Consider the following 12,453-nt stretch of genomic DNA (forward strand, 5'->3'; position numbering starts at 1 on the left):
TAGTCTCTTCTTGAGGCTTTCTCATAGCCAAGAAATCAGCAGGGACACCCCAATCAAGGAATGCATTCATGTGACATGATTATGGGGTGGAAGAGACAGAATATACAAGGTTAAGAAATGCTTGTTTTTAGCACTTGAACACTTGTCTCCACCAGTTTCATTTTTCTCTTTTTGACATGCAAATAGCTCTCAAGCAGTGGCTCTCAGCCTTAGCTGCACATTGGAGTCACCTGAAAGTTTAAGAAGCTACTGATGTGGAGGAAACGGGGAAATGTTAGTCAAAGGGTACAAAACTTCAGTTATAAGATGAACAAGTTCTGCAGATCTAATGTACAGCATGAGTGGTGATGAATGTGTTAATTAATTTGATTGTGGTAAGAATTATACGATGCATACATATATCAAATCATCACATTGTATACTTTGAATATATTGAATCTTTATTTGTCAGTTAATTTTTTTTTAAAAGATAGTGATGCCTGGACCCACTGCTAGAGATCTTGATCTAATTGTTCTGAGTTTGGACTCAAGCAAGCATCAGCACTTTTCAACACCTTCCTCGGTGATTCGAATGTGCATTCAGGAGAAAGAACCACTGTTTAGACTGAGAATAAACATGTTAGCTCATAGCCATCTCTGAGGGAAGGATGCTCAATACCTGCTGGACAAAGAGTTTTAAGAGCAGAAGCAAGAAATGTGAAAATGGTGTCAGAAATAGACATGCCAACTGCTTCAAAAGGGGGCCCAAGGTCGATCTTTGTAAATAGTGTATGTGTATGTGCGTGCGTGTGTTTGATGTGAGAGAGCAACTGAGAATAGGGGGAATTTGTCTCCAACCAAGAGAGATGTGGGAAATATAAATGGTAGAACTGGATTTTTAAATATTCCATAATTTTGGACATTTGGCCAGCCTCTTTACATCTTTAAGCAGAGATGGATCCAAAAAATTTTCCTGAAAAGGCCCTCAACCCAAAAGTGCACCTCCTATTTCACCTCTCTCATCAACCACAGTGTCTGAAAAGCTCACTAAGTAAGAGCCTTTCTTTTTGGTTAAACCAGGCCAGTAAAACAATTTCACATCCTCTGTTGGCTTTAGAGGTCTAAGTCAACTTTACATCCTCTGTTGGTTTTAAAGATCAGCTTCATTTTCATTATTAAATGCATCTACATATGCCTTGGACTCTTGGAATAGGAGTGAGCATTTAAGAGGGGCCTTCTCTGGGCTTAGCTCTGAAACTTGAGAATTGCCTGAGAAGGAAGTCCCCAAAAGGGAAGGCCTCAGGTGCTGGAGAAATAAGCCATAACATGAGGATGGGGATCCTCAAGGGCATGACAAAGTGAGGTATAGTTGTAATTTGCACTGGGGAAAATCTTGGGCTGGAGAAATGGCCCTGTCCCAGTTCCCTGATTTAGAATTAATTGAAGGTGTACATGTTCCATTGCTGCAGGATGGAATGCGGGGGTTGATTAGGAAATGTTCAGGCTTGGAGCAGAGCTCTTTGATGATTGTCCACTGATGCGATGGGTGTTTTTTTTGTTTTTCAGGGTTTTGTTTGTTTTGGACACTCTGTATTATAGTTGAATTATTAATAGATTAGCCTGTGGCCTGTTCTAGTTAAAAACAACATCTGATTATAAGCCACTGTTTGTTTAAAATCACTGCAAGCAAGCACGATAATTTATTTATTTTTAATCCAGAAGTTGATTATGAAGCTTGTCGTTTACCCAGAATGACTCCGAAACTTCTGCTTCCTGTTCTGGCTTTTGGCCTGCTAACCAAATGATCATTTACCGGGGGTGCTCTTCACAAATGAAGGGAGTGGAAATTCTAGGCTCTCGCAGTGCTACCTGTTGGGGGTCAGCCTTAAAGGTCGGCTGGAAGTGACGGCAACCCAGCTCCCCTGAGCACAGACTCCTGCTCCAATTCGGGGTGTCTGAGCCTTCCACCACCCAGCCTGCCTGGGGCGGTATCAGCTTAAACCACACCCGAAGAGTCACTCACACACACACACACACACACACACACACACACACACACACTCACCTCACTGCACTGCAAGTAAACCCATCGATTTACCACTACCCAGCACTCAACCAACTGGAGACAGGCAGTTTTTGAGACAACAGGACTCATCTTAGGTCTTTTAATTTGGAGGTGGGGGTGCAATTAGTGGTTAGGGAGGGTTCAGAGGACATTAAAGGTGTTCGATGACTTACATTACTGTCATCACTCATCAATCAGTAAGAGTGGCCCAAAGTGTAAATATCAAACGGAGAGAAAAATCTATGCTGAGTGAGTCCCCTGCCCTGATTTCATCATTTATATTATATATGATTAAGCTACAGAGAGAGTGGCGGTGTCATTTCCTTTCTTTTCAGTTTGAGCCCCATGAAATTGAAGAGCGAACTGCGAAATCATTTTTATCTGCGAGGGGTTATCTGGCCATAACCCCTACATAACTCAGTTATGGGAGCTGGCGTGAAAACGTCGTTTTCCTGACATGTGGGTTTTTTCGGGGGAGGGATTAAGGGTGTTTAAGTAAATCCACAGGTTTTCCTGTGCGAATAGGTCTCCACCGTTCTGCTCCAGGAACCGTGCTCCTGGGGCACCAGGGACGACGCTCGCGGCGCTGCCCGAGTGCTGGGCCCCCCTCGAGGTCTGTATCCGGGTCCGGGTCCGGGTCCGGACGGAGGTTCGAGCCCGCCGCCAAGGCAGAAGAAACCCGACGCACAGCGGCTCACCATCTCCGGCGCCTGCGCGGTGAGCGACTCCCGCTTGGGCAGGCGCTCTGGGCGGCGAAGTCCCGCCCATCTGGCCCCGCAGGGCCCAATCCCCACCGTGTTCCAGGCGCCGGGCAGGAGCGCTGGGGAGTGAACGCTGGCTGAGCGCTTGGGTGCTGGCTCACAGCGCGGGCTCCCGATGCACCACAGATGGAGCTTAAGATGGCAGTGGGAAGGGAAGAAACATATTTCAGAAGCGCCTACCAGAATAAACTGTTCAACCACTTAGCACAAAAATTTGACTAGAGCTAAACAGACTGAATGAATACCTATATCAGAAAACTTACTTTGGGCTGGGGGATGTAGCTCAGTGGTAGAGCGCGCGCTTCGCATGTGTGAGGTCCCGGGTTCAATCCCCGGCATCTCCAAACAGCCACCATCCGTCTTTTTCCCCTTAATTGAAATCTTACTATCGGTACATACCTTTTGCTGACATCTAGGGTGCCCAAGAACGATCTAGAAGGAAGACCGAAAAAAATCAGCGAAGCGGAGGGAAATAGCCCTCCTGATTGCTCGAAGTGAAAGTGAAACTGAAAACCAGCTTTCATTAAAGTTTCATTTGCACAGGGCCAATGTTGAGGTGTCGTTATTAAACTTTCCGGCTCCTGAGAGGAGAATGAAAAAGACTTAGATAGTGTGAAAAAGACTTAGATAGTGCATTGGCCGGGAATCGAACCCGGGCCTCCCGCGTGGCAGGCGAGAATTCTACCACTGAACCACCAATGCCATCGATGGTAAGGTGCTTTTATTCCTTACTAGAAGATATCTCGATATATGCAATCATTCCTTTCTGTTAGTAGTTGTGTATTTGTGTTTCAATTTAGAAAAAGCAATGGAATTATTAATTAAATAATTATCACAAAATATTTGAAAACCATTAAAAATTACAAAAATTCTCATTATACTAACTTCTGTTGAACTTTATGAGGAGATTCTTATGAAGCTGTCCTGGGTGAAGAAGGCAAAAGATTTTATTATGTCTGTAGATTACACAATCACTTAGCCTCTCTTCAGACACTTATAGAGACACCCCTCCTTGTTTTTCTTTTATCATTTTAGCTAATCAGACAAATACGTGATGGAGATTCGTTACGAATTGGGAGTAGGGATGAGGGAAGAGGCAACAGAAAAATCTGGACACTGACCAAATTTATAAGTTGGAAATTGGTAAATTAGAGCTACATGAGATCATGTAGTTCTCATATATGAGCGTCGGGAACTTTGAAACATTGGTGACTCTAGCCAAGTGACCTGAATTCTCTGAACTGTGCCTTCCTTCATTTGTGGATGACTTGATTTGGAGACCTTTTTCAACTACAATCCTTCACCCTTAGTTTCCATGGAAAGTGAAATTGCCGATGATATAACGGAAATATATCAGGGCGAGAAAGCAAAGTGAAGGAAACAAATTTATGGAAATGGTGATAAATATAAGATAGAAGGCTGTGGACATAGGCATCACCGGCTCTTTGCCTCTGGGAGGGAAATTTCCAACGATTTCCAGGACCTTTGACTGGCTAAGGAGGATTTGGGAAAAAAATATGAGAAAATAATAGCTAACACATAGCAGTTACTATGTGCCAGGCTATGTAAGTACATTACACATGGACTTTAACCCAGTGAAGTAGATATTATTATTACCCCAACTTAACAAATGAAGACATTTAGAGACAAGATTGGAATACATAATATTATGGAGTCTGGGTGCTTAGCCACTGCCCTGTTCGTCCTACAACAGAATAAATCACTGTGTACTGGTACCTGAAATACTGCATGTAGCTTAGGACAGTATATATTAAGAATAGTAGAATGGAAGTTAGAGAAAGATCATAAAAGGCTACTGAAAAGAGATAAGGAAAGACTGCTACATTAAGATTTATTTTTAAGTACTTTTTAGTGTATGGCTAAAGAGCAAAATCTGGAGACAAATACATTACAGAATTATAAAAACATAAAAGATAGGAAGGGGATTAGGGAATCAGGAAATCTAGACTATAAATCCCAAGTAACCTGTGGAACAACAAGGTGAAAATCATTTTATTTCTTCTAACCTTAGTTTGTTCTTTCAAATAAAGGAGAAGTGTGGTTTTAAAATTCTATTCTGAGATGATCTAGCTTTCCGGGGGCACCTCAGGGTCATTGGCTGGCAAGGCCTCACCTTCTTTCCCTGCCCCCTCAATTCCACCAGCTCATTTAAACTCCTTACTTAATTGCATTTGTTTGTTACAAGTTCAAAATAAAAAAAACTTTGAAAAGTCCTGCACTAAATAATCTAAGATCCTTTAGATTTCTGAAATGTTATGATTCAAAATAAAAAACAGTCTAACAGAATCTCAGAACACAAGAAACTCTAACAAAAGTTTAAAACAGGTGGAAGCAATCAAATAAAAAGTGTGGTCTTGTGGCAGACATTATCAGCACTCTACTCGAATGCCATTTTATTTTTTTCTTCCTAAAAAGTCCGTTTGATTCTACCTAGCCCCAGGGACAAATGTGGTGCACTAAGCCAGTTATCCCAATTTCCTTTCTAAAAATTGATCTGAGGTAGGTTTGTCACTGCGTTCCTGCCAATGAGGGGGAAGTATAGTCAGCTAGGGGGTTTCTGGGAAACATGGTATGGAAGATCTTTTTTGCCCATTCTTTTCTCCATGTATAATGCAGGGTATAATGTTTGCAGCTGCCCAAACCTTTCTGTGACTTAAACGGAGACTGAGAATGACCAAGCAGAAAAATATAAAGAGACACTATACCATCCTGGGATTTTCTTCACCTAGACTTTTGATTAGGTAAACTAATTGAAGATATTTATTGTTTAAGCACTTTTGATTTGGGCATTTTGTTACAGGTAGCCAAAAGCATTCAAGGGGTGTGTGTGTGTGTGTGTGTGTGTGTGTGTGTGTGTGTGTGTGTGTCTAGCAGTCTACTTCAACTCTTTCTGGTATAAGAAACCTATTCTGAACAGAATCAATACCTTGAGATGTGGGTAAGGCTAACTTGTCTCTTCATCTCCATTTCTCGGCCACAGTGGCAGGTATGTGAAACAGGTCTAGTCAAATATTTCCCACTGTGCTTAATTTAGAGATGGGCATGTGACCATAGCAGGCACAATCAGAGTCCTTGCCAAAACTGTCTTGCCAGAGCTGTAAGTAAAGGGTGTCTTTCTGCTGGGGTGAGCAAACAGGTTGAATGTATAGCTTGGATTGTTGATGGCCATCTTGCTTGTCCAGAAGAGAGAGACAAACACATCTTTAGTATGACATGGAGCCCCTAGAAGCAACCATGCCTGACTAGAACCGATTCTGAATTTTGTGTTTATATGAGTCCATAAAGTGGCTTTAAACAATAATTTGCCTTTAAAGTTAGAGTAATATTTGCATTACTCTAATCTGAACAACACAAATGAGAAATTATTTTACCCAAAACATAGTAATTTTAGGAAACTCCTTACCCCAGGATGTGATCTAGGCTTGAAAATATTAAAGTTTAAGAAAAGTTTAGAGAAATCAGTGAGAAAACTACAAAGAGACGATAAAAACCACAAGAAAAGTTTTTACGACATATTTCTAGCTTGTTGGAATAAAGTGGATTCTGTAGCAGAGAAGTTTCGGAGCATTTGAGGGGATATTATGACAGCAATGGGTCAGAGAAGTAGAAAGAAGAGAAACTAAAAACAGGGACATCTGTTCAGGAGTTGGTTAGAATGGGAGTGGAGAGGCAATGAGTCCTTAACCAGGGTGAGGGCTTTAGCGTGAAGTTCATGGCAAGACAGAAGGAGAAAGAAAACTAAATCTAGGAATCTGGCTTACGTGACTAGGAAAGTCAGGTGTAGTGTAGGGAAGTCTGCAGGAGAAAAGACTGAAAGGAAAGGGATGGAGGAAAATGTTCACCTTTGAAATTCTGACTTTGAGGTAAGTAGAGGGAGATGTCTGTTAGGCAGTTGGATCTAGACCTGGAGAAATCAAGGCTACAGAAGTGGATTTGGAAGTCAACTGAGAGATGAAATATAAAAATGTAGAAGTGGAGGAAATCACACAGAGGGAAGAGTGCGAGGACAGAGCCTTAGGAAGGTCCATTTTAGGGAGTGGCAGAAGTTGGGGAGTCGGAGGCAGAGAAGCAGGGCAGTGGTGTGTCATGGAATCTGTAGAGGCAGGCAGAGCCCCCCTCTTTTGCTGATTCTGAGAAACACAATATGTCAAACTCAGGTACTGTTTGGTTTCACAGATGCTGTGCAGTAATCCTGTTTCACATCAGAAGTGCTATAGTAGGTAGTGATTTCATTATTGGTGTGGTCAAGCATGAAAGGATCACAGGATGGCCAACAGTGCTTTCTGGGTGGCACATATTACCACTTCCCCGAGTCTGGCTCTGCTCCCGTGGTCAGATGAGTGGCCCCACTGAAGTCAGCAGAGAGGAAGAAAGCACAAGAGTGCTGTGAAATGTTACACAATTTTCTCTCTTAAGCAACCCCGGCCATTGTGATACCCCAGTGAGGCAGGCGGGGGCTTGTAAGTTGCATCATAGCACCTTGGCACACTTGCTCAAGGCATCCAGTCCCTGGCTGGTGTTGGCTCACCATGGAAATGTGACCAGGTTTTTATCATCTCAGGAAAGTAAACCATTAAGACACAGAAATAGTTCATATAATACATAGTCACTAAAGCAATGTCCTTTTTTTTTTTTTTTTTTTTTTTACTTGTGAGCGATTGTATTGATTTAATACACACAGCTTATTTCTGTCCCAGGTTACAAACTAGCCCTAGGGAAATGGTGGAGCCAGTCATTTGGATTGCCCTTTACTGGCTGGGAATTAAATCATTACTTATTCCATTTTCACATCACAAGTAGTACCCTAAGGCCTACTTTCCTAAGGATTAAAATCAAGGCATGAAAATGAAGAATCCAGGTGTAATTCTCAGATGCATGCAGATGTTGAGAATGCAGCAATTTTTCCTGGAAACCTGTCACTGCAAAATCATCCTGCTTACACTATGCTCATTCCTAATCCTCAAGCATGTCCAATTAGTCAACCAATCTGATTTTCCCCTTTTTAAAGTGGCATTGACTCTTGCTCTTCCTCCTCACGCCATTCTCTCTTTCCTATTGCAAACAATTTTCAGCTCACTCCCTAATAAACTACCTGGGAAACCTCAGATTTCCTCTGCCATCCTGCATGCTGCTCCCAGTTGAATTTTCTCCTCCCCTTCCCTATTCCTTTTCTCCTCCCTTTCTTTCTTCCTCCATCTTTGAAAATTCAATCATTTTCTTTATTGTTAGTTCAAAAATTGAATTGATTTCAAATCTATACAGAGTCCTTCAGTTGAAGGAAATATGGATGTGAATTCTTTACTCTTCTCCGGATACCTATCTCTGGATGCAGCATTTATTCAAATACTCTTGAGCTATGCCACTTGGCCACCTGCTATCTGTTGGCAGAAGTGGCTTTTGCCTCCCTTACCACAGACTCTCTTCTTCTTCCCAAGTCATTTGGTCTTTTAAAATTTATTTTTTCCATAAGTAACCTATGCATATGATGCAAAATTCAAAAAGCATAAGACAGTATTCATTGATGGCTCACACCTGTAATCCTAGCACTCTTGGAAGCCAAGGCAGGAATATCGCTTGAGGTCGGGAGTTGAAGACCAGCCTGAGCAAGAGTAAAACCCTATCTCTACCAAAAAGGAAAAATTAGCTGGGCATGCTGGCGCACACCTGTAGTCCCAGTTACTTGGGAAGCTGAGGCAGGAGAATCACTTGAGCCCAGGAGTTTGAGGTTGCAATGAGCTATGATGACACCACTGCACTCTAGCTGGGGCAACAGAATAAGACCCTGTCTCAGAAAAAGAGAAAAAAAAGAGAGAGAGAGAGAGTATGCATTGAAAAGTATGTCTTCATCCCACTCCTCTTTGATTCCTGGGTTTCCTTTCCTGATACCTGAACCAGTACCAAAATTACCTGAATCATCATTATCAGTTTCTTGTATTTCTCTACATAGATGTTTCTATGTAGATACAAATGTTGAAATTTGTTTTTAAGCACAAATGGTACATACTATACATCCTGTTGTGCTCAAAGCCTTCCCCCCGCCCCCCTCAGAAAAATACATCTTGGAAAATTTTCTTCTAAGTACACATAGAACTACTTCTTTCTTTTTAATGGCTCCATGTACATTTTTTAAACTGCTCTTTATGGTCTAAGAATTAAAACATTATTTTTTCTATCTCACAATCACAAGTAGTGCCCCAAGGCCAAGTTCCCTAAGGATTAGAATCAAAGTATGGAAGTGAAGAATCCAGCTAAAATTGTAAGGTGCATGAAGATGGTGAGAAAGTCCATTGCATGGAGGTACCATAATGACCTGAACCAGTTCCTTAGCAGAGACATTTCGGTTGTTTCTGATCTTTTGCTAGCAGGAACAATGCTGCAGTGAATACCTTGAATGGATGCCATTTCGCTCATGTATCAGAACATCTGCAGGATAAATTCCTTAAAGTGGAATTGCTAAGTCAAAGAGTGAGTACATTTTAAATTTTGATACATATACAAAATTTGTCCCCAAAGAGGTCTTTTTTAAAAAAATATTGCTTTCATTATATTACTCTTTTGCTCCCAAACCTTAGTGGATCCTAATTCCAGCCACATTTTCTAAACCTTCATAGACTCATGGGCCTTCACGGGCCTTGCACTTGTTTGATCCTCTGCTGTGACCATGTTGTAATTCTTAATGCTTGAGAAAGTGGCCATGCATTTGCATCTTGCACTGCGCCCTGCAAATTATCTGGCTGGTCCCAACCAGACTCTCCAGACTTCCCAAGTTCCAGTCCCATTTTACATATTGCAGCCCTACATTCTTGCTGCTCTCTGTCATGCACAAAACACAGCATGCATATTCCTATGATGATGGCTCTGCTCCGGTTGCTTTCTCCCTTCACAACATTCATTGCCCCTTCTTCTGTGCATCTTTCAAAGGGTAGTTGCAGCTTTATCTGCACTCAGGAAGACTTACTCAGCTATTGCAATTATCTTTTATTTTCCTTTTTCTGTCTGGCTTCAAAGCTCTGCCTCTTCCACCCTGCACTTTGCTGCTTATCAGTTCTGGTTCTGCCCTTACGATCCCTTCAATATTAGGTGAGTCATTTATTTTCTCTAGGTCTCAGTTTCCTTGAGTGTAAAATGAGAGTATTGTTGTATAGATCACCAAGACTCTTCTCAACACTAATAATCTGTGAACTTTTTATATGGTTTTGCAATATGATAGGTTGAGGTTGTAGAGAAAATACACAAGTTTGAGTAAACTGTGAACATGTAGTGCTAAAAGAGGTCGTGGCAGCATCACCTGAGAGATTGTTAGAAATGCAGACTGTCAGGCTCCACCTCAGATTAATTGATTGGAACCTGCATTTTACAAGCTCCCCAGTTGATTCATATGCAGATACAGTTTGAGAAGCACTGGCTTAGAGGGCAAGGTGAAGGGAAGCATTCAGAAAGGCAGGTGGCAGCCTGTCTCGGAAGGGTCTTGGCTGCTGGGCGAAGTTTGGGTGCGGCAAGGTATGCTATGGGGAGCTTTTGCAGGTTTTTAAGCCAGGGAGTGTTTTGCTCACATTTGTGATTCATAGAGGTAGTTCCAGCGACCTTATGGAGGAGTTCAGAGCAATGGGCAGACCCTGCTTTGGGGACTCTGTCCCTTACTGCTGTGTGGCCCTGGGCAAGTAACTTAATCTCTAAGGTGCAGAGTCCTCATCTGCAAATTGAGAATAAACTCACTCCCCTTGCAGTTGTTGTAAGGGTGGAGACCTGTCCAGGGATGAAGGATCATCTCTGTTGGTGTCACTGGAAGTTGATTAGTGTAGGTTGGAGGGGCTACTGCAGTAGTCTGGGAAGCCATAGAGATGGTGAAAAGGAGATTTTATGAGGAAAATATTGCAAAACCAGAAAAAAATCACAGACAACAGAAAGAGCTTATAGAGGAAAACTTCTGCTCCTGACTATTAGTCTTGCCACAGATCGATTCAGGACTGCTAGCCTCTGCTTTCTGCCCACCCCAGTCCCTTAGGGAATTGGGAGCAGAGGCTGGAACATCAGCAGCCCCTTCTAGGCACCCTCTGCTCTGGCTGGAGGGAGCCTGGGGTGGGCACCAAGCCCACTCTTCCCAGAAACAGACTTCTAAAGACAGGGGGGGCCCATGGGGAGGGCCAGGTGTGGGCATGCCTGGTCCATTTATGGTCCCCAGCAGGACTGGCCTCTCAGCAGTGGCCCTGGATCTTCCCAATGTGGCCGCTGTGGGGGATCCTTCTCTGGGGTCTCACAGACCTGCAGATATGTCTATGGCCTCAGATTTCCTCCTCTCACCCCAGCACACACCTGTCTGCAGGAAGCATATTTAGGCAGATTTAGATGGAGAATACATTTTCTTATTAAATTTTATAAACATTTCCAAAGAAATTCAAGTTTATAAAAAGGAGCTGTCACTTTACACCTACTAGACGAGACAACATTATAAAACTGGACAATGCTGAGAGTGGGTAGGGACATGGTGCTGTGTGCCCCTTGTGCACTGATGGTGGGCATGTGGACAGCCATCTGGAATAGCAGCTGACACAGCTTGGGGAAAATTATGTTTACATATAAACTATGACCTAACATTTCTATCTGGGTGTTTATTGCAAATAAATTCTTGTGCAGATCAATACAGGGATGGGTACTAGGATGTTCATGGTAGTGGTACTTGTGGAAGCAACCTCACTGCGTTCCAGGAGAGTGACAGGCAAATCATGATGGTGTACACCAGGAACTTGTGTGCAGCACACAGGAGCAGATTAGATGTATCACAGAGCAACATGGATGCTCTTAAAAACATGGTACCTAGTGAAAACTGTAAGCTACAAAATGAGATATGAAAATACAATTGACATAAGTTTAAAATTTTGCACACAATACGATATATGCTTTGAAAGATCACATATAAATAAAAAGAAGAATGTTAAATACACTACAATGATGGCTTAAAAGGAGGGAAAGGGAATGGAATAGGGATATGGGGATAAAAGTGAATAAATATGGAAACAAAATAACAGAGAGTCTGTGGCCTAATGATAACAATGAGTCATGAACAGAGCAATGTGGTTAACTCAACTCTGCAAACGAACGAGTTCCTCCCCACAGAAAAAAAATGACAAAAAGTAAAGCATACATATTATAAAAATGTGAACAGCACAGAAAGATTTAAAATCAAAAGTAAAATTCTCCTTTCATGCTAGTATTCTTCTCTTGCTATAATAATGGCAGAGTACTCCACAGTAAGGTCATAGCATAACTTAATCGGTCCCCTTTTGATGGGCTCACTTTACTAGAACGTTTCTTATTTTCTTATTGATTTGTTAAAACATCTGTATATTAATAAGCCTTGTTTATATTTCCCTTTTTTAAACTCTTTTAACACTTCTAGTCTCTGTCAAAATTTAGCTCTTAAATATATACTATTTGTATTTTTTGCTGCTATTCGTGTCTTCCTAATACATTGTCCTTGTGGTCAGAGAAACTTTTATGAAGTTGTTTTGTTTGTTTGATTGATTTTCAATAGTTTCAAATACAATATTGGCTATAAAGTCTATATGTTTATATTTGGTCAACATTGGGAATTGACTATGCAAAGTAACAAATAATCAATATATTTAT

The 12,453-nt window shown here is 41.8% G+C and overlaps 2 non-coding genes across 2 annotated transcripts; one reads left to right on the plus strand and one right to left on the minus strand.

Annotated features, from left to right (window-relative positions):
• The first annotated feature begins 3,077 nt into the window (after nt 1-3,077).
• TRNAA-CGC lies at nt 3,078-3,149 on the plus strand. Its single transcript has one exon. It is a non-coding gene; the product is annotated as a tRNA-Ala (tRNA).
• A 287-nt stretch (nt 3,150-3,436) lies between these two features.
• TRNAG-GCC lies at nt 3,437-3,507 on the minus strand. Its single transcript has one exon. It is a non-coding gene; the product is annotated as a tRNA-Gly (tRNA).
• Nucleotides 3,508-12,453: the final 8,946 nt, after the last annotated feature.

Source organism: Propithecus coquereli, unplaced genomic scaffold (genome assembly GCF_000956105.1).
Source record: "Propithecus coquereli isolate 6110/MARCELLA unplaced genomic scaffold, Pcoq_1.0 Scaffold157, whole genome shotgun sequence".
NCBI classification, from domain to species: Eukaryota; Metazoa; Chordata; class Mammalia; order Primates; family Indriidae; genus Propithecus; species Propithecus coquereli.